Below are 23,265 nucleotides of genomic sequence, written 5' to 3'. Positions count from 1 at the left end.
GGTTTTCAAGTAAAACTGTCTATAGTGCGCTAAAAAATTTCTTTCCGGCAGCGCAACTGTGTATACTGGTGAAGCCGACTTAAGAAGGGGTCGGCGTATATCGCTCTCTGATGAAACATGGGGTCTTCAGAGCAGTAGCGGTCCCAAAGTGCGACCCCCCCCCCCCAAAAAAAAAAGGTCCTCAGCTTCTTATTTTTTTTGTTTTTTTTAAAGCCTTCTGGTTGCGTGAGGTTAAATCCCACTTGTGCGAGGCCGCAAGCGTGTTGTGAACGCCAGAAATGCGTGCTTGAGCCGCCGTTGCACCACCTAAGGGGCGCCAAAAACCAGAGTGTCGCTAACACAAATCACGGTGATTTGTGCGCAAGCAGGTTACACCACATTACGCGTACATGCCTGCATGGTTATAACCTCCTCCGCAGAATTTGCGCAAGGAGAGGGGCGGTCCTTCATTTGCCCCCCCCCCCCCCCCTCAAAAGAAAAAAAATCGCCCCCCCCCCCCCCCCTCCAAAACCAGTCCCTGGGACCGCTACTGCTTCAGAGGGTATTTATGAAAAACCCTAGGACCTTTACACTTTACTATAAGGCTTCTTGCACACACCCAGGTAGAATTTTACCCCAGCAATGCATTTAGCATAGTAGGGAATCCGACTTTATTGTGGCAAGGTGCGTAGCAGAGCGGCTGGAAGGAATTCTCAAAATTTTTGTACCATTTTTTTTTCTGTCAAATGGGTGCAGCGTCGAAATTAATTTTTTTTGCCGTGAATAAAGCTTGCCCCTCCTCATCCTCTTCGCCGTTGTTAATGTTTTATGAGACTAAGAGTGACCGATAACCGTGTTTGGTCATAGTATGAAAATAGCAGTCAACTGCAGTCAAAAAACGAATAAAACAGATCGCGCGTGCGTGCGTTCTCATTTGTGCGTGCTTGTGTGGGGCAGAGAGAGAGAGAGAGAGAGAGCAAACGGGTTGATCAGGAAAAGCAATCCTCATGGTGAGTGCATTAGCTTTTGGGGGCGTGTAGCCTCTGTTGTTATAGCGGTGTTATGCGTGCCAGAAATCATGACCACATTTCATGGCGCTGGGATTCAAGGTCGTACTTGCGGGTCGACCCACAATGTACTAAAATTCGTGATAAAGCTACGAAACACATAGACGTTCCACGCACTTTAACACAACGCCCCCCCCCCCCCCCCAAAAAAAAAAAAAAAAAAAAAAAAAAAGTCGCAGAAACCGCACTGTTGTCGGACCATGTTTAAGCATACACCGTTCTGCAATGCACCAACCCCATTTAACGTCAGCGTCACTAGAACACGCAGATGCATTGCTGGGTAAACGTTAATCTAGCCAATATAAGCAGCCTGGTACGGAAGTATGGAGGGCGTAGGGCCTCTTTCCCAAAGACCGCGATGTATACTACGAAACGCTCTACACGAAGCCTTTTAGGGTCGGCTTCACAACCATACACAAATGAGATGCTTGGAAGATATTCTTTCAGAGTCATTATAAACACCCTGAAATCAAAGGATTAAGGCCCCAAAGCCTTTAATAATACAATTATTCCAGCAAAGCTGTATACCTCTACCCCCGAACGGTTTCATCGCCGTGGGCAAAACGATCTACGTGGGCAAAAATGCCAAGGTTCCAAGGCCTAAGACGCCGAGCGCCTGCGTCAGGCTTGCAGGCGCTCGGCATGCAGCATAGAGCTCAGAATTCGTTTTAAAAACCACAAAACAAGCATCGAAACAGCTTTATGGATGATAGGGCGCCTGTGAACAATGGGACCCCCTCCCATAACATGTGTTGCTGGTGAAGATTATGTTTGCAGATTATCTTTGAAGGCTAGGCAGGACTTGTGTCACTAAATGGAGCAATTCTTGACCAAGACACCGAGCGCATGCGTCAGGCTAGGCAGTGCACAGCCTTTGCCGCATCTTTGGACACACTTCTGCTGCTGAAGTTTTGTTACACGCGTTATCTTCGATTCACTTTCGGAACGACGTCAGTCGCGCGCAGCCGCAGAGCAAGGAGGACAAGCTAAGCCTAGCAGAGTTGACCGACTGAAACGCATAAACAGCAAAATGGCGGCTCCCGTGAACCGTCGCCGTCTATGTAAACAAATGACATGTAATGCGCACTGACCAATGATCACGGCGGCGGCACGGAACAACATGAGCAAAGAGTGTCGGTACTCTGCACCCTTATCCAGTGCCACTAACCGAACGCAAGCGACAAGCCTGCCGGGGTGACGAGAAACCTTTACTACCCTCCTCCATCACCATTTGTAGTGGTTTACGACAGCTTTGCGGGACATCCGCTTTCGCAGGGCGGGATGGCGACCAATTTTTTTCTTTGTTGCTGTCATAGAGTTTCTTACAATATACACTAGCGAGGATGGCACTGAGGGTGCACGGTGTGAGATCAGGCATCCGCACCGCGACAAACCTCATCTACGGCTACCGAACTTGCAGCTCTGCGGCTGGCCTTGCATGGCTCATATCATCGAGCAGCCTGCACGTGTGTGGACCATCTTCACGGACCCTCGGGCTGCGCTGCAATGTTTGGCGTCTTTGCCGAAAGATCAGCTTGTGCTTGATGTACATGCTTTGCATCTTGCAACCGCTGCAGGCGCGTCATCAAATAACACTGCAGTGGCTTGCACTGTTGCAGCAGCAGCCATTGGATGTCCGCATCGCGGAGGATACCTCTCCCATGTTGCGGCCAACCACTCTTATCCCCTGCCGGCAGAGTCTATTCCTTCCTTGTGCGTCTTCTTATCCTCTGCCTGCTTGTAGCACGCAGCCTTCCTATTTTATCTTGTAACACCAGAGCTGTTTAGCAAATCGTTATTTGTCCTGTCCGCAGTTAAAAATACCAAGAAAATGCCGTGCGCACGTGAACACGTTCCTCGCGGCGACAGGCCGGCATAAAAAAAAACAAGGAACTGCGTCCCCGGCGCACGTTTGTCAAGCCAAGTATACCCACTTCGGAAGATTGACCAAGATCGGCAAAAAAAAAAAAAAAAAACACCCGCACAGGCAATGGGAGTAGCCACGGAGGGAGAAGAGTTAGTTGACGTTTTTAATGGAGATGAACAGTACTCTACTACACCCGATGATAATCATCATCGGGTGAAGTTGAGTTGTAGTTTAAAGGCACTTCCAACAACAGCGGCGTCAGTGTGGTGAAACGTGCTAATTCACGCACAACGTTTTATCTCCAATGATTATAACTTACAAAACAAATGAACGAAGCTCGCACTTATGGCAACACTGATGGAGTAAGGGTCGTTGCGGCAGCAAAGAAGAGGCAAATCGGCTTCAATCGTGCACATAAACCGTCGTGATGGTCATCAAGGTTCTGTACAGCTTCAAGTCTTACGCATTAGTTTCTTTTTTTTTTTTAATCCGGCCTTTTCTTTCGGGCACTTGCGCAATTCACCTTTTACATGTCATCCGCATCGCAATGTCTTTCAACTACACGCATTTCTCAGTTCATTCATTCTTCAGCTCGTGTTTATTATTCTAGCCCACGACGCTCGTGACCGAAAGGTGTTCGTAACAATGCGCCATCGAGCACGTGCCAGGCCTCAGAAATCAAACAGAAAGAAAAGCCTTCGCTCCTACTCAATGCCTGCGCATGCGCAGTGCTACGTGAGGGGGCCACAAAGACAAAATGCAAGTCTGGTTCATTAAAAAGGCGGCTCTGACCCAATAACATTAATACTAATCGTATCGCAAATTTCAAACAGCATGATCGAGATTTTAGGTAAAAGAGATAATGAATGTCCGAGACACTGCGCGGCGATTTTTTTTTTTTTTTTTTGCTGTCACAGAATCTTGTTTGGCGACCGGAGGCCGCCGACCTGAGGTGCTTCCAAGAAACATGAATGAAAGGTTGTAGTGAGGCCTCCAGTCCCGTTTGATCGCATCACTTGAATATTAACATGCAACTGACAACCGGGGTTTTAGTGTTCGCCCATATTACGTCGCTGCTGCCCATACAACGTCACCCTACAGAAAAGCTGGAAAGTTTTCTTTGATATTTCTTGCGTTTTCTTTTTCGGTTAGAGGAGCGTCTTTCGTGGCTGAAACGGAGCTGAGCGAGTTACCAGAGGCTACTTCTTTCAAAGGACCCTGCGACACTTCTTTCAGCTTTTTTTTGAAATCCTAAATGCTTGCAGAACGTGGTCACCCAACACACCCAGTAGTTAGATTAGGGGGTCGCAAAGTACCTCAGCTAAAAATTACTGCTATTTTCCAATCAGATAACTTGTACACTCGCTCAAAAGACTTTTCTCTATCTTCCCCGGTTTGACGTTCTTCCACGGCTCGGATTACGTCACAAAGGCCGTGTAGCGGTTGTTGGCCGGTTTTCCTTCAGTTGCAGCAATGAACGCTTTTCGATAGCAACTTTAAAAATAAATCCGCAAAAACAAAGCAGAAATGGAAGGCGTGTCTGGTGCGACGAGCAAATCACGCAGTGCCGCTCCGTGCTGGCGATAACTATGGCTTTCGCAGTGGTTCCAGACGCGAAGGAAAGAGTGAAAGCGCTTATCAAAAGTGTTGCAGGGTCCCTTTCAAACTGAACAAAGCTGTATTCTCTGTGTGTTCATGGCCCTACGAAGGAGAGGGGAGCAGTCAAAGTAAAGAGGCCTCCCGTAGTCACGGTTGAGTGATTACCAACGACAAAATAATCCGTGCTGACAGCTGACGTTACGAAGAAACAAATAGTGCGGGAAAATTCGCACAATGTGGGCGTTTTCAATTTCGGTTCCCCTTCGGTCGTGTCGTCTTTCGTTGCGGAAAACAATGGTTGTGCACCGCCTGAATTGTGACGTCATTTCAGCGTCTCGGTTGCACACGGCCCCTCTTTCCGCGACGCAGTGACACGAACAGAGCTCCTGAGACGTCCAGGAAGACTAATAGGCCGTATTCGGAGTTCCTCCTCCACTCCATTTGCTCCCTCCACTCGGCTGAGGAGATGATTCCGCAATGCTTATGCATTAGGAAACCGATTTCAAGGCTCTCCTCCACTGCAGGCTCGAGTGGAGGAAGAACTCAGAATACCAGGGTTAGCCTGGTATTCTGAGACGAGGTCACCTGAGGACTCCTCAGGGTGCAGTGAATACGAAAGCAGTAGGGCCGAACTTTTCCACTCATTATCGTGATTTCCCTCCTCCTCCACTTGCCCCTGTTTCTTCCTCCCCATATAGACAGCCTCTTATACCAACTCTTACTTTTCCCACGTAGGCCGTACTCTTTGTCAAAGTTTCTTACTTCAAGTTTAATTTTTCCACGTTCGCGCTGTTCTCGCGCCATCTGTTGGGGCAGTGCTCGCCTTTTAAGTGCAGAGCATTTTAGGCGCTCGCCTTGCCGTCCTAGCTCGCTCGCTCGACACAAGTATATAGCGCACCAAGGCGGCGTCCCGGGGTAATGCTGTTGTTCACGGCGTACCCCTGAGGCTTCGGAAACCAAGCGGTTTATATAGCCATAAGCGTTCGAAACTCGTGAAACGCTGGCGCTTGTCATACATCTCCCCGTTGTTTAGCGCAAAGAAAACTATAGGTACATTTGAGGAAAAATATACGTAATTAACCGGCAGCGCCCGCGTTCCTTCAGTTAAGGATGCCCGTTGGGTTGGTTTTTACGATAGTAAACGCAAAATGTGGCAGTGCAACGCCGGCTCGTGCGGGAGGAAAAGCAAGCACAAAGAGAACAGAACTGCCGCTGACGCAGTTTCAGGCAGGGGGTGCGCGAGCACTGCGAAGGCGGAAAATATGAATTGCATGGGGTGGATAGCAGTGAGCGGATAGCGGCAGTACAGCCCATTATGGCGAATCACTGCTCTGCACTTCCGACAGCTTTCACACTGAGTGGAACGGCTTTAATTCGTTTATTTACCTTTCGTTTTTCTTGTGTTTGAAGCAGTTCTAGCCGACATATTTTGTTTTCCAATGTGTATGCTTAAAAGCACCATGAGGGTGCCAAGCAATATGCATTACATACTGCTATTTCATCTCAAATATGCTTTAAGTTTCCATTGTACAGAACAGTGTTGATAAGTACGGGCTGGGCCAGCTACTTTAGTTGTTTCGAACAGCCTCGCCTATCTCTACTTCGTGCTGTGTAGTTATTTAACCTTCTTTTTATTGTTTGAGACGTAGGCCATTTTGTAGGCCATCTCTCGGCCGCGATGCTGGATTTTCTACCTGTCGAATTAACTAGTGCTTTCGTACACTAAAGTACACTAATGTCGACGAACCTTTTTTGCAAAAGGAATGTTTTTGCAATTAGAGGACATTGCTCTGTTTTTTTAGTCGATTAAATTCGGATTTCATCGCTGCTTTCTCTAATTTAAAAATTAGGGTCTTCAACTACTGCAAAGATGGGAGTCCAGGGTAGCTGTATTGGTGAATAAGTACATTGATCGAATAAAAACACACACGTGATTTACTTATAACTAATTTAAAATTGTTGTCATATAATTTGTTTCGGGATCGTTCCGACAAAAAAAAAGGCTGACAGCCGTTTCCTGCAACCATTCCTTCGCAGTCGGCCATGTATTTATAGCAGACGGGAACTCTGCGACGTTTACAACTTCAGTGTGAACGAACTAACTGACAAGTGAATGAAACTCGGCGGAAGGGTAGAGTCGTCCTAGCGGCCAATTTCCCTGTGATTTTTTTTTCCGAATTGCCTTTATTAAACTGAGAACTGCAGAGCATTTTAAACAGTTCCCTGGAACGAGCGCGTGCGATTCTTTGTCGATGCCACCTGATAGGCGCTCGCAATTTTCGTTACAATCCGGCGCAAGACAGCTTCGCTGAAAACATGATTAAATGCATTCTAAAAGAGAGAGAGGAGGGGCAGAGGGGGAGCATTTCTTCCGACGCCTCATTGACGCCACCGCGTTGGTCTTCCGCCGGTCCCGCGGGGCGCTTTTAGCGGTCTTCTCGGGCGTGGGGGAATGCTTCGAGAGGCTCTTCTCTGACGACTGAGGCGTGCTTCCAATAATCGCGCGCGGCGATCAGCGCGTCCCACGCGCGTCGCCGCCGAAATTGCGGTCGCCGACGAATCGATTCCGGCGCGAATTAAAACCAAAGCAAGAGAGAAGGTGCGGCTGCCCGCCGACCGCTATTAGCCGGGACCGAAGAGGAGGCTCGCCGAAACGTCGTCTTCCAGGCAGGCATCTTCCGGCGGCGCAGCAGGTGAAAGAAGAACGCCAACTCGCGTAGACGCCCCGGCCCGCTCACGCGTACGGGCTACAGATACGCCCTTGAGATAGGCAGGAGACGCGGTTGCGGAAGACGCGTCACCCCTAGGGTCCGAAGCCATTAACGGAGGGACGTTCTCTGGGAGGCGTCGGCACCACCCCCTGGGGCGAGTTTATATCGCCCGAAGCGTGGGCTGCTGGACGGCTGCTTGCATGCGGGGCGAACTGAGCCGTCGTATGCGCCCATCAGTCAAAGGACGGGCCAGTTGTAACCTGAAACTTTGCAGGGTAGTGAACTTCAAGTTGCCGCTCGCGGCCAGTTGTGGAGCAGTCGAACGCGGCGTGCGCTTCGATGTAACAGGGATTTTGAAAGCGATTGTCTGGGCGATAGTCGAACGTCCTAACGCCAGATTTGCTGGGGGTTTGCTGAATACGAGAATAGGTGAACTACGAACGGGTATTTAAACGGAAGGACCTTATCAAAGGGGAGCCGTCAAACAAAATTCAGCTTTGATTCGTACGAAGATTTACGATTTTGAAGAACAGCCAGGTCTATTTTAACTATATAAACCCCAAAAATTAAGGTGGGTAATAGGAGAACAGATAAAAGGGTGGCGACTCGGCAGCTACTTTGGTGCTGCCGAGCCAGGAAGTGCGCCGCTTATGCCGCGGGAGAGAGGCCCAGTGGGCATTAACCATCAAGTAAATGCGCTCATTAATTCTCGTTTGCGATGTAAATCAAGGGGCGTTTAAATTTGTTGCCTCCGCGGCACGATCTCCTTTCGTTCAGATACACCGGCGCAGAGCAAACGACATGTCCCATTCAGCACGCTGTCCGCTGGCTTTCCGGTTCTCCCGTATCAACCCATACTGAAAACAGGAAGAAAATACGCATGCATGACCAGAAAGAACGCTCAAAAACAGAAAGAATAATAATATATAAATAATAATAATACCTAATAATATAAAATATAATAGGTCTCCTCTCTGTCTGGGTCTACGTAAAGCGGTCACTGACAGCTTCTCGCGCAGGAATTCTTATTTACCTACTAGACACTCATCGCTGAACTAAATTTAATTGAGTATGTCCGCAACAGGGCGCCAACGCTTCATTTCTTGCTTCCGGCGGATTATTATCAAATGTTGATTTCCGTAATCGTCTTGATCACGCGTGTGATTTACGGTCACAACTGCGCAAGCTGTACGGCACATTATTATAATTTCCGATAAAAAAAATGCAGAGCATGGTTAGTGTGGAGAAGTGTGTGAAGAATAGTTGTTGCAGTGTGTGACATAGTAAAACTTCGTTAATTCGAACTCGAGGGGACCATAAAATTGTTCTAATTAAGTGGAGTTCGAATGATCGGGCGTTTTCCCCCTATTTAAATGTACAGGGCTGTGCTGGCGTCAGTGCGTCAGCTCTAATTAACCGTAAGTTCGAATTAATCGAGTTTTGAATTAACGAGCTTTTTACTGTAGTTGAATGGGGGTATGCGAACTTCTGAGCACGCTGTATCGCTAAAAGACGAGGGTCAGCGGAGGAGAGAGCCGAGGCACCTCCGATCCGGGGGTGGCACGGTGGTGCCTGCTTTCAGGGGAAGCAGGCACGAGTGGTTTGGGCACTGACATTTCTTGCTCCTTATCGCTACAATGAGCTCGAAATTGCAAGCCAAGCTATCCAAGCAATAAGTACTGACCAATGAACCAGTACTTATTCAATAATTTGTGGTTTAAAAATAAATAAACCGGCAATAACTAAAACGGGCGGGGGCGAAGGAAAGAGCAGGCATTGATCACAAGGGTAAAAAAGAAAGGTACCATCACTCTATATGTTCGGGATAACCCCGTATAAGTGCAGTACAAATCTGAACTGGCGCCAACGATGCCCACGACTTTGGAAATGTTGCCGCAAACTTGTATGCACTGGGCGATAAGAAAAGCTCGGCCGAATAGCTTTTGGACTGGATCGCCAAGGTTATCATTATTTGCGCTTCCTCTTTCTTCGCCCTTTGTTTTTGTTTGTTTTGTCTCCGCACGCGTCCACAGTGGCGACTACGCCCCGAATGCCTTTTTTTTTTTTTGTCTCAAAGGTGTATATCTAAGTTGCTACGTGGAGCGGCCGCGATGCAAGTGCTTCGAAAAGGCTAGTACCTCGCTCTCGTGTTTGGGCGTTATGTGGCTTTCGGAGTAAAAAGAGCGACATTGAATAAGGTGAGGGCAGTACGTATCGCGAACACGCTGCATCGTTGACCACAACCCTGACCCCAAACAGTCCATATAGCTCCACGCCCATGTAGGCACTAGATTCTGTTCTGTCCGAACCACTTGACTCGCGCCATCTGTCCAGGCACTCGTTTTGTATATTCGTACATTTTTTTCGGGGCGATGTCTCATGCCCACGCATACGACGATTTTTCCCCCGTTTCTCTGAGTCTCCTATGTTTAGTTTTCTTTTTAATTTTTATTCATGCGTTGCATGCACGCGGGGACATATGGCGAAAGGACGTGCTCTGCAAACTGAAACAACGCATTTCTCTCTAGTTGCATTCACTGCGTCGTAAATAACGTTGGCCGAGTTTGGCAAACGGTCCAGGTAACCGTCGGCGAGTGGATCGTCTGCTAAGTGGAAGAGTGCGTTCGTGAAGCAGCTTTCGTACGACAGGCTGGTTTTAGTGGGTTTTTTTCGCGGTGCCCTAATAGGCTAGCTTCTGACCAAATTTACGTGCGTCTACAGGGTGTGTAAGAAAAGGCGCGTCGACAAAAGTGTATCAAATCAAATCAAATCAAATCAAAGGTTTATTTGTTTCAACACAAGGTTGGGGTTACATCAGGCGAAAAGCAGTTGCGTACTGCTTGAGGGTGCCTGACGACCCTTGGACAACAGAATGTTCACAATAAAAAGTACTGCGTAAAATGGCCTATTTACAACCTAAAGTACTTGCGATAAAAAAGTAGCATAAAATCGTATGCTCATACCTAAAAATCTGCACTCAACCAGGAAAAAACATGTCTACAAATTATTTTTTCACAGCGTGTCGTCTAAAAAGTATTCCACCAGTTGTTTCCGGGTAACACTTCCAATATCAACACCTTTTTTTTCACACGTATTAAGCAGAACAGGTAATGAGTATGCGAGTGATTGCATTACATAGTCAGTGCGTCGACGTGGTACAAGCCAGTTGTCATTGCATCTAGTGCGTACATCAGTAACATTTTTGGATAACCCAGATACTGAGTGCAAAAATGATTTGAAGCTCTGGTTTGAGAACAAAAAAGAATAAAGCAGACGAAACTCGTATGTTCGCGGAAGGGGTATTATCTTATAACCTGTAAACAGCGGCTTAGTCGTGTGCGCAAAGGGGACATTGGCAATACTACGCAGTGCTTTCTTTTGCAAAAGGTGAATTGCGTTTATGTTTTTATCTGTAGTCGTGCACCAAACAAGTGTGCAGTAATTGACATGCGAAGCGAATAGGGCATGATAAATTTGCAGCTTGGCTTTTGTTGGGAAAAAATGACGACATCTAGCTAGCGCTCCCGATGCAGATGATAAAGATTTCGCTGCAGACTGCACATGGCATGTCCACGTCATATCATTAGAAAAAGTTACCCCAAGAATCTTGTGTCTGCTGACAATTTCTATAGGGGCAGACGCAAGTGTCAGCTGCTTATTTAACATTGCCTGTTTGTTCCTGGCCCTGAACATTATAGCTTTTGTTTTCTGCGTATTTATTTTTAGACCATTTGAGTTAGACCATCTGGATAGTTCTGACAGACATTTTTCTGCCCTAGTTGCTACGTCACTTGCATCTGGCCCTGAAATAAAGAGGCTTGTGTCATCTGCATAAAGTATAAAGTCAACACTTGGGTCAAGTTTAACAATGTCGTTGACGTAAACATTAAAAAGAAAGGGACCTAAAACACTCCCCTGTGGTACACCGGAACATATTTTGCTCTGCGAAGAAACAAAGTTTTCAATTGCAACACACTGCATCCGATTACAAAGGTATGATTGAAACAGAGCATGTGCAACACCGCGAACACCATACGCATCCAACTTATGAAGCAATATGTTATGATTTAGGTAGTCAAAAGCTTTACTGTAGTCTATGAATATACCAAGCGTGATCTTGTTGCGTTCAATATTTTTTATGATCAGTTCTTTCATTGTTAAAAGGGCCGTCTGAGTGGACTTTCCCTGACGGAATCCGTGTTGGCTTTCTGCGAGTATAGAGTGTTTACTAAAAAAATTATTGATGCGGAATAAAATTACTTTCTCTAACCCCTTGGAAAACACTGAAAGTATGGAAATCGGCCGGTAGTTATTCATTTCATTTTTGTCCCCTCCCTTATAAATTACAGAAACCTTCGCTATTTTCATGGCATCTGGAAAACATCCCGACTCCAGAACAAGGTTAAATATGTGTGCGAGGCAAGGAGCAATAAGATCAATGACATATTTAACAGGTTTAATTTGGATGCTATCAATGTCCGTGGAAGAACTGTTTTTCAGGCTGTTGAATGTCTGGCATATTTCTGCTTCTTCTGTAGGTCGAAGAAAAATAGACTCATTACATTTATTGCTAAGCGGAACCTCGCAAGGTTTATCGAAAGGTTTCACCATGTTCACAAAATGCGTGTTAAAACTTTCGGCTAACGAAAGACCAGAAATGTTTTTGTTGCCTATGCGAAGTTCCAAACCGCCAGAGTGCGCTTCTTTCTTTAACGTTTGGTTAATTATTTTCCAGACTTTATCAGGGCGCTGTCTGTATGCATGGGAGAAAATGTTTTCGAAATACGACGTCTTTGCTTTTTTTAATTCAGCGTTCAGGTTATTTCTGAATTTCTTAAAAGCCGTTAGCACAGTTGGATCTTTTGTACGTAGGAATTTTTTAAACAGCTTGCTTTTTTTTTCGGATCATTTTGATGTGCTCTTGTGTCACCCACGGCTTTCGAATATTTTTACTGGTTTTTGCTTGTTTATAAGGAAATGAGGCATTATAGTGATGAAGAAAGATCAGGAGAAATTCATTATAAGCATCAGTGGGATTATTCTTGGCATAAACTGAAGACCAGTCTTGGTTTAAGATGCGTGAACGAAATGAATCCATGTCTGCACATGTTATTCGCCTGTAGATTGAGCCGGTTTGTTGGTTTCCTTTGTATGATGTAGATGCCACATAAGTGACAAACACTGGGCAATGGTCACTGATATCGTACGATATCGTTCCAGCTGTTTTCACGATAGTATCCCTACTAACGATGAATAAATCTAGAATGGAGTGGCTCTCGCACGTTACGCGAGTGGGTGTGTCGATGACATTGCACAAGCCGGCGGCATTGATTACACTACTTAATTGGAGAGAATTACCAGTATTTTGGGCCATATGAATGTTCAAGTCACCCCCAAGTAAAATACGATAGCCGTGAAGCGAAGCATGGTCCAATAGTTTTTCTACGAAGTCAAGGCATGCACTAATGTTGCCAGATGGTGGACGATAGATAACAGAAAACATATTACTGTCACTAAAGACGGATAGGCATTCGTAATCTGCAGTGATCTGCGTGAACTCGGGCAGCAGTTCAGAGGACATGCGTCGCGTAACATGCATTGCGACTCCCCCCCCCCCCCCCCCCCCCCCCCCCCCCTGCGTACCCCAGTGCGATTTAGAAAGTAGTGATTATAATCATTTAGGGACAGCATGTCGCTGTCACTGTGGTACCAAGTTTCGGAGAACATGATTACATTGAAATTAAATTTGAATTCGCAAAAAAATATTTTTATTTGGTCTTGTTTAGGAGAGAGAGAGCGGGCATTTATGTGAATGGCAGATAAAGTGTTTCTATTGGGTTCGGGTGCTATGACGTCTGAAGGTAAGCATCTTGAGGCAAAGTCAACTTTTTGGTGAATGCTCTGCAGCTCTCAATCTAATGTAGGCGCCTTGAAATAAATCGCACCGACATTGGACACTTGGGCGACTCTACCATTACGCCGAGTTTCAATTACTTGGCATAACTACAGTCAAACCCGGCTATAACGAACCCGGTTAGAGCGAATTATGCTATATATCGAACAAAAATAATTCAGTTACGGAAATACATGGGAAACATATTCCTTATAACGAAGTCCACATCCGATATATCGAACTCTGAGTGCCTAGAATGGCCGCCGAAATGCATGGTCTCGGAGCGGCGATTGAGATGTGGACTGACCGCGACCACGGAGCAAGAGTTGCGACTTAGACATTGCGCCTCGCACGGAGCGACACGACGCCCGACACTTATGAGAAACAAATTATGAGACTATTAATACGACTGAGACGTTACACCGAGTTTTATGTGCTTTTCTTAATTACGTAGTTCACAGTGAACTTATAAATATTGAGGAATTCCGGTCTGCTGTCAATAGGTGGGCACGTAGCGGAGGGAAACGGACAGCTCTGTGTTTGTGCACGGGAAGAACACTGTAGTCCTTCCGTGATTAGTGCAGATAATTAGCTGGGAAGTACGCTAAACCACCAACTACAAACAAACGTGTTTTGTTTCGAGCACTCCTTGGAATGCGGCCAGTTTCTCTGGTCATCCCTTTTCTCGGGGTGGAAGGGCCCTAAATTTTTACACGAAAGTGTTTCATTCCGGGATTCACGAAGATTTCACTTACGTCATATCCGTAAGGGTGCACCCCTGCACACAGAGTCTTATTGCGGAGAAGCAACCTTTAGTACTAAAGAGTACGTTATGCTTAGGGTTGTTCGTTTTCGAGTTTTATATTTTAACACTAACGTGTTTTATGCCGGATACACCAAGATTTCACTGGCGTCATATCGGTCACGGAAATGACGCCAGTACACCTTTGCCGAAGCGACTCGCCAGCAGGACGTCGCTCGCCCAGCACACCAACAAAAAAGCCGACGACTCGCAAATCATGCTAAGCTGCAGATTTCGCTGCACATTTCACTTTCGTGTTTTACCAATTCCTATGATAGAGGAATCAACCACTGTTTTTTTTTATTTCAGTAAGAATAGTAAAACTGGAATGTAGCACAGAGTACAAAGCCAGTGTTTACCGCTAAGTACTTTTGAGTCTAGCACAAAGCAGGGTTGAGCAGGGCAAATAATTGTCGAAAAACATTTCTCAGAAACGTTATAAGCTGCCGCAAATGGCAGCTCGTCGAATTCATCGTCTGTGCAGAAGATCGTCTGCTCGTGTGTTGTTCTCAGTAGCCCTTTCTTCCGCTGTGGTAGCGGTGGTGGTGGTAGTAACATGGGTGAAAGTAACATGGTGGTGGTAACATGGGTAAATGGGGGTAACATTTACTTAAAGTGGTGCAAAGACGCCATGTTACGCTTTAGCGAAGTGTGGTGTCTAGGAGAAAACAAAAAGGGTATGGGGACTGGCAAAATATTGTAAAATAAAATAATGAGCCCTGCCACCCTGTGAAGGTGGATGACCAGCAGAATTTCTTATTCTTAGCATACAACATATATGTACCTAGGTGAAGCAGAACTTAGGGGGAAAATATGAGCAAATTTTATTTGTATTAGGCGTTGACGGTGTTCATATCTAAAAAAAACGCATACATACAGGCACGCACTTTTATTTTGACTATGCTCACATAAAATTGCAGCTTATTGATAACAATACTCTACTCAAAATGCGTATCGAAATGATGAAATGTATAAGCTTGAGGTCCGAGTTAAGTTTTCGTCGTGAACATGGTGTTGGCAATTAACAAATATACTCAATATGCATGTCCAAGTCAGGATGCGTATGAGAAATAAATCTAACTAAAGTTTGGGTTTGGGTTAGTTGGTTCATAATTAAACTGTGAAACAGCGCTTTAAACGAGGACAGCGAGAGAAGAAGACACAGACACGAGCGCTGACTATCAACTGAGCAATATTTTATTGCTTGCGGAAATATAAAGGAAAAATACAATGACGTCACACCGGTGCGTGAAAAAGAAAAGAAACACAAACAAACTACAGGCGCATCTGCTATGCAAAGATAACTCGAAATTACATGTTCAAGTACACAAGTTCTTTCTGATCGTGTATCATCCACGCAAAAATGTTACGTATGTTCCAAGGCTGCATGATGTAAAATATGTGCCCACTCACGCCAAGGAAAGTTAATGAAACCACGGAAAAATAAATGGTCGGCAAGTCCGCAAGCAACAGAACAGCCCGTACAGGAATAAAAAAATGCAGTGCAGCTTGGTAAATGCTAAAGACGTTCGTCTGGTGGGACTCGCCAGACCAACTAGATGTGAAATTCACTTCTTTTTCGCATGACATGGGGGAAGGGGGAGGAGGACGCTTAACTATCGTTGTGCACAAATGCGTAGCGCGATCAAGGATTGAATGTTTTAGTAAACACACACATAAGCTGAGCGTTCACTTTCCGTTTGTTTTTCGACTTCAACGAACACCTGATCACTCGGAGGACGCATTTTTTGAAGTATGCAGGCCAGTTCACCAGCGATAATAGGTGTCGTTGGAAGAGTGTGATATCTGATAATATCCGCTGATTTCAGTTTGTGATAGATTTTGCGGCCTCCCTGTGTCATGTGATGATGTTTCCAGGAGGCGTTTAGTCGCGGATGTAGATTACTCTGTAAGCCCGTATCCGCGCTGCTCGCGGAGGATATATGAATGTTTGCGAGCGCTCACCTCGCGACAAGACGACCCAGCATCAACTTTTTAGGACCTTAGTAGCCCAGGCTGTCGGCGTCTCCGGTTGTCGTTGTCTCATGTCGTCACGTTAAATCAACTTCTCAAATGATGGTCGAAAAAACAAGTGTATAATGAATAAAACCGGTTAAAAATAAAATGATCTAAACTAATTCAAAACAAAGGAATATGCAGGATTTAATTTCAATAATAACAGGAATTTGTAAAATTTCGTCTTGAGATTTGTTTCAAACGCCAGGTTGTCTTTTATAAAGCATACTACTTAGCGTGCTGCGGCGTGTGACACGAAGAGAACTTACGGCCAGTCTGTCTCTCATTTAATTGCTTAAATCCGGTTCCACGCAAGAGAGGGCGCCACCGCCTCAGCAAGCGCGTGATTGCTCCTCCCACCAGCGCTTCTACGGCGCCCAATCACCGCGCGCCGTGTAGCAAGAGAGAGATTTACAATCTTTGAATACACTTATACACTGCATGCTCCGCTCCCCAGCTTTCACGTTAGTGGAGATGGCCCGGGATTTTCGGAAGTGCTGATTCCAGAGTATAATTTTGCATTATCCATCGTACTTCTTTCGTAGAATCTTCGGAAAATTTATGCCACATTGGCTAGTTCAGGGTAGTGATCAATATCTGAGGTATAATATTGGCAAGCATAACTCGCGTGCTGTCAGGTACGACTGCTCCACTAGATTATCTAAGCACACAAAAACGGTGTACATCGTAGTGTATAGGCATAGCATGACCATCTGAGGAAAAGCTGCTTACGGCGACACTGCAAGTAAAATTCGGAGCAGTTGAATAACCAGCTTCGCGAATATGCCGATTTCGTGACGCCGGCCTGGGACACACACTTCGCTCTTATACAGACCTAATTTGTCACACTAAGGTCGCGTCAGACACACTTTATCTTTATCTTAAAGGAGCCATGAAGACTAAATACAAGTTTGTTTTATTCGTAAGATTTCGTGTTTTATAGTGTTACCAGCGCTTGTCCAGATGCAAACGACGTTTTATTCACTGAGAAATTAATCAATTTACGTTAAAATTTTGATTTTCCCGCTAAATCGCGTGCTTTCGTGGTCTGCAATGACATCACTGGAACCGACCGCTCTGCAGCAGATTGGAAAGCCTTGTTTACCGTTAGTGAACGAAGATGGCGCCACCATACCGTGGCAAGCCGTTTTCTGCCTCTGGTTTGTTTTGACCGTATTTGAACCTGGCTTGTTTTTGTTCAGGGAGAAAATAATCGTTTAGTGCAACAGAGTGCTCGCTCGACAAATATGGTCACGTAAGACCCCGTTGCTTGCGTCACTCGGCCAGTGTCGTCTAAAACTACCCCAAAGCCCCGCAGTCCTGTGCAGCTAAACGAAGCATAGTGCGCGCAGTACCAACAGCAGTGCGCATCGCTACTTTATGATTACGTGTGCTTTCGTAACTTCCACTGTCGGTCCCACCATTCCTACTGCTTTGAAAAGAATGTGGCCTAAATTTAAGCGCAAATAGCTCATTCGGCAAGCTTATAAGCTCTGCCTAATTTGAGTTTGCTTTTGCCGGCCTCCGCCAATCGCAGAGCTGGCTGGTATGACATCATAGGTTCTGTTGCGGGAAATGAGCTAGTGGGTCGCATGGCCTTTCCCTTTTTTCCAAATTATACAGCTTATTTGCGTGAAGTTTACGTGAAAAGTGGTGTCAGTATGATTCTAACGAGGCAATCTTTTGAATGAACCAAACTTGTGTTTTGTCTTCGTGGTTCCTTTAAGCCTGGTTATGTCCACTGCAGGACGAAGGCCTCTCCAAAAGATCTGCAGCCACGTCTATGGATTGCCTGAAGGCCGTTAGAGTGATTGTATAATCATTGGGAGGCTTTTAGCAAATGTACTCAACCAGGGTTGCTAAATCCTTGTCTGGTGAGGAAACGCTGTTTGTGTCCCAGGGAGCCTCACTTAGCATGGTTGAACCTATCTAGTACAGCCTCCCGTGGTATCTGGATGCGTTATATGCCGGACCAGGCAGCATTTCGAACCTGGTGCCACGCTCTAGAGGCGTAGCATAGAAGGTGCATGGAGCGCACAAGGAGAGCAGCAAGGCTTCCCTCCGCGCTTAGTCTGCCCCGAAGCGCTTTCCACTTACACTCTCGTGAACACACCACATTTGCGAACACACTTTCTGCTCCGCATAATTATGCATTTCCAGTGCATACAAACGGTAAACATCAGTCGTGAACGTGCCCCAAAAGCAGCGGCCACAGTGGGGAGCGGGCCGGAGCCTCCCGCGGCTGCTTTCGAAACGGGCCGCTAGGGGATTTCAGAGGCGCCCCTACAGGCGGCGCTCGAGGCGCATAAGGAACTCGGAAAGCGCTGCGGTGTTTACGGCACGGCACAGGCAACGCCTATGTAAAGGCCACGCAGAGCGCACAGGAAGGCAGGCTGGAACAAAAAGGTCCCGAATGTGCATAACCAAAAAACTTTGTAACGTTGTCCCACCATAAGACGGGTATATCCCACGTTGTCCCACCATAACGTTGTCCCACCATAAGTCGGTCGGGTAAAAACTTAAATTGTAATTTGATCTCTTAATGCTTATGCAATTGCAAAGTTACGTTCTGCATTCACTTTCTTTTTTTTCGGACGTAGTTGATGCGTAGATACTATACACCCTGACCACGGCCGCTGGATGAGAGCGCACGGCCTTTCATCCAGCGGCCGTGCCCTGACCTTGTCCGAAGCGCCGCGCCAAAGCAAAGTTACGGCGGTATCCTACAAAGTATGCGACAACGCCTCCCCTTCAGATCTAGCCCGCACCATGCGGAAAGGTAAATTATTACGCTCCTAAATTTCTCGGCCGCACGCCGCGGAGCACCTTATGTATCCAGCGAGAAACTTCTCGGAACCGCGTAATCCTCAAGCGCGTGGAGGCTATAGACAGCAAAGTCCACGAGTGCCTGAGAAGCAAGCTAAAGGCGCATCTGGGTCGAGCTTTCGTATTTTACTAAAGGACCACGAAGACAAAATACATCGTTGTTCAGTTGGAGAGAGCTCGCCTGTGTAACTCACTCAACTCCATTGGATATACAAAAGACGTCGTTTTTTACCAGAAAACAAATCAATCAAACAAATCTAGAAAAACTTTCAAATTTAGAGCTACAGTGACGTGTTACGGGCAGTAGGGACGTCATTTGCACCAGCACTAAAAACGCAGCTTTCGGTGCATTAACTGCGCGTTTGCATTTAAGCGATACCGTAAGACGGCACTAGAGGTTGCGCTACAACTGCCCAGTCATGTTTCTTGGCGATGACGTAGGTCTGCGGCCGCCAATAGCACAAACAAGTTTCTGTGACGTCATAGAGAAATTGCTCGAAAGGGACTGTGGAGTCGCCACTGGTTTGTATTTGTATTTATTGAACTTTTGACAAAATAAATGATTGGTGCTGAAACAAAAGGCCACTGTAATAACCACCTGACTAGGCCCCCGCCCCGAGACAGCATAGGCGACAATAGAAGCAACCATAAGCGTCCTAATACATATTTAAGCGTAATAGTAAAAAATAATTATACATACTACAAAGATATATAACTGGACAGAGATGCGCGCTTTTTTGCGTAGCAAAATAAATAATAACACTAAAATGAAAATAACGAAATTGCCACGCTATCACTCCGCTTTTGCAGAGGAAACAACAATAGCGTAAAGATATACACAAAATAACACGAAAATACAAGAAATTGTCGCACTTCATGTAGAAAATACATTTTTTGTTTTCCTTCTAAAAGCTGCTACCGAGGAAGTGTGTTCAATCATGACAAATAGTTCAGGATGACTGCTCACAACATTAGGAATTTACCATTTAAGTAATTGCGTGCCATAATTCGCTCTAGTACGTATTTTTATAAAGTTTTTATGTCTAACATTATATGCCACTTCAGTGTTCGTGTAATTGAAAAGTTTCATATGTTTTCTCTAATATCTGGATTATTTGTTTGAAGTATGCCGTAAAATTTGTATTACGGTTAATAACAGCGAAGCTGTTGAGCAAATCGCTTGTGTATGGTGTCTGCAATTCAAAGGTCATTGCGTGCGCCCCTCCAAGGTGATGCCAAATGATTATCACTTCCAAAAATCACGCCATATCCACGGAATGAATGATGATAAGTGGGGCGAAGCTCGAGAGGGGGAGATCATCGGTAACCGTAACTCTCCCGTGAAAGTTCGCCCATTACATCATTAAGAAAGACGTAAGACTGTGTGCGTGCATTGTACAAATCAACTTTTATTTTCGGAGTCAATGCTCCCAGGCCCAGACCTGGTGAAAGACCCCGCGCCATCGAGGACTACCCCGCACCTCCACCACAATTTGTCACGTAGGATGGGACACAACGGTAAAGAAAGAACTTGTATTTAGGGCGAACTTGTGCCCGAACAAGACGAGAGGAAACGAGCAAAGGTCCTTGCGTCTCGTTCGATCTCCGAGAACGACTGCCTGCGTTCGTGGCGTGATCTCTTGCGTGATCTCCCCCTCGCAGTGCACGTGCGCTCGCGCCTCCGTTGGCGAACACAGACAAGCTCGCGCTCCCGGTGCCGAGTTTGCGCTGCCGGTTGCAGCCGGTTCTTGCGCGTGCAACGCGGCCCACTTTGCGACATCTCCGAAAGCATGCGGCGGTCACGTACCACGAGACACAAGGGATGGACAGACCCATGGCTTTAGGAGCTTCGCCCCTAAAAAGAAGGAAGCTCACAATTATACAAACAATGATGGAGTAAAGGTCATTGCAACTGCGAAGAAGCAAATAGGCTGCAAGCGTGTACTTAAACCGTCGTTATTTTCGTGAAGGTTGCGTAGAGCTTCGCTACCTTCAAGTACCTAGCCTTATTTATTTATTCATTTACCCTAAAGGCCCTTACGGGCGTTACATAGGGGTCGCAATGAAAAAAAAGAACACATTGCAACATTAAAAACAGCAACACCCAAAAAATGCGAATACAAATACATTCATGTCGAAATGCATAGTTTCAAAAAAAGGGTACACAAAAGGCAGACAACAGTTATCCAATTCCTAAAATGCGAGGGTTAAAAAATGACCCAGGCTCAAAATAACACAAACATCGAACATTGAACTAATCTAAGAGGTTCAAAAATGACACAAACACTCAAAAATTATTTATACATTGAGGAATAACTGCAACTCTTTGATAAATGAGTCGTGATTACTGAGGGTGACGATGCTACCTGGGAGCTGATTCCAGTGAGGAATAGCAAGTAAGAGTGGCGAAAAGAAAAATAGGTTGGTACGCGCGAATATTGGTTGAACTTTGAATGCATGATCTAAACGGGAAAAAACGTGACCAGTGGGTCTTAAGTGCGAGGCAGCGAAAGAAGACTGGCTGTGGTATAGCCTATTAAAAACCGATAAAAGACTATAAAGCCGGCGTTGTTGTAGAGGTGGTAAGTTCAGGGATTGTTTCATTTCTGTTATACTTGATGTTCGTGAGTAGTTCCTGAGAATGAATCGGGCAGCTTTATTTTGGAGTGACTCAAGTTTATTTACGAGATACGACTGATGGGGGTTCTAGATTAGCGCTGCATATTCAATCTTTGATCGAACAAGTGTTTGGTAGGCCAGAAGCTTTGTGGATGTGTTAGCTGAATGCAGATTGCGCCTAATGAATCCGAGTGATTTAGAAGCTTTGCTGGTTATTGTATCGATATGGTGATTCCAGGTTAGATCAGACGTTATGTGGACCCCCAAGTATTTTACCATGGTTACGGTTTGTACAGGCATACTATTAAGAAAATAGTGACGGGGCTCAGACGCGCTAGTTTTGGTAAATGTTATGGCGTTAGTTTTGGGCACGTTTACTTCCATCTGCCAATCCCTACACCATTTCGTCAATTGATTAAGGTCTGCTTGCAAGGATGAGAAATCTTGGGGGTTTTTAATTTGCTTATAAATGACGCAGTCATCCGCAAATAATCAGATAGTAGAAGAGATATTAGTGTTAATGTCGTTGATATATATTAAAAATAAGATATGACCCAAGACTGAGCCCTGTGGAACACCGGAAGTTACTTGAGCTAAAGAGGAGGAATGATCATTAATGGTTACTGACTGAAACCGGTGGGTTAGGAAGTTCTTAATCCACCTGTTAACCTTAGGGTTGATATTAAGAGCAGAAAGTTTTTCCATTAGACGGATGTGAGGGACTTTGTCGAAGGCCTTGGCGAAATCTATGAATATAGCATCTATTTGTGAGGACGAATGTACTGCATTATGGAGATCAGTCATTAATTCGAATAACTGAGTTTCACAAGAACGGCCTCTCAAAAAACCATTTTGATTAGAAAAAAAGCTTGCAAGGGTTAAGGCTTGGGCGAGTTGGTACATGATTATAAAAGGGGAACAGCGCAAACTCAGACAAGACACAAGAAGAAGGAGGTGACAAACACGAGCGCTAACTTACAACTGAGGTTTATTCCTTGGCTTTCCACACATATATGCCAATAGTCAAAAGCACAAGAAAAACAGAAAATGTCACGATAGAAGGAGATACGAAGCCGCTCATCACGCTTCACCGACGCCATGTGCCACAAACACTTGCTGTACTATTGAGGGACAGATAATTAATCTCTTTCTGCGAGAGGGACAAGGAAGGAACGCTAACACATTTATCTTCTCTGCGCAATATTTCTGCGGCTTCAATTATTTCTCTGGTTATTTTATCTTTGTGTCGTGAAATGACCTGCGTATTTTGAAATATTGGGGCGCAGTCGCGGCAATCCCGACAGTGGACACCTAAGTGGCCACTAATAGCAATATGTACGTTATAGTTATGTTCTTTTAATCTTTCATTTAGGCATCGTCCAGTTTGGCCTACGTACGTTTTCCCACAAGACAGCGGAACGGAATAGACGACGCCTTTAACACATTCAACAAACCGGTTTTCGTGCTTTAGGAGCAAGACTGCTCTGTTCTTTTGGTTTTGTTTACTCTAGAACACATGGAGGAAAGCTTGTTGGGAGCGGAAAATACAACATTTACGCTAGCTCTTTTTCCTATCTTTTTCAAATTGTGCGCTATCCGGTGCATGTAAGGAATAACAGTAAGTTTGTCACGTTTGTTAGTTTCTGCATCTGCTTCACTGTCTCGTCCCTCTCTTTTTTGTCACCTTTTTTGTGTCTTTTTTGTCTTTTTTGTGTTTGTCACCTCCTTCTTCTTGTGTCTTGTCTGAGTTTGCGCTGTTCCCCTTTTATAGAAAAAAAGAAGCTCTGTTTTGTTAGGTAGCTCATTACGGCCGATGATATTATGTGTTCTAGAAGTTTGCAAACTATGCTGGTTAAGGAAATTGGTCTGTAGTTAAGAGGCACAGA

At 45.4% G+C, this 23,265-nt stretch overlaps 1 protein-coding gene across 1 annotated transcript in view; it reads left to right on the top strand.

Annotated features, from left to right (window-relative positions):
- The window catches only part of LOC144163403 (lactadherin-like), a 186,824-nt gene that overhangs the window by 1,291 nt on the left and 162,268 nt on the right, over positions 1–23,265 (top strand). The window lies entirely within an intron of this gene.

This window comes from Haemaphysalis longicornis, unplaced genomic scaffold, assembly GCF_048455015.1.
Source record: "Haemaphysalis longicornis isolate Haplotype H1 unplaced genomic scaffold, Haemaphysalis longicornis Haplotype H1 scaffold_12, whole genome shotgun sequence".
NCBI classification, from domain to species: Eukaryota; Metazoa; Arthropoda; class Arachnida; order Ixodida; family Ixodidae; genus Haemaphysalis; species Haemaphysalis longicornis.
The sequence above is the reverse complement of the archived record's forward strand: the minus strand, read 5'-3'. Positions and strand labels throughout refer to the sequence as shown.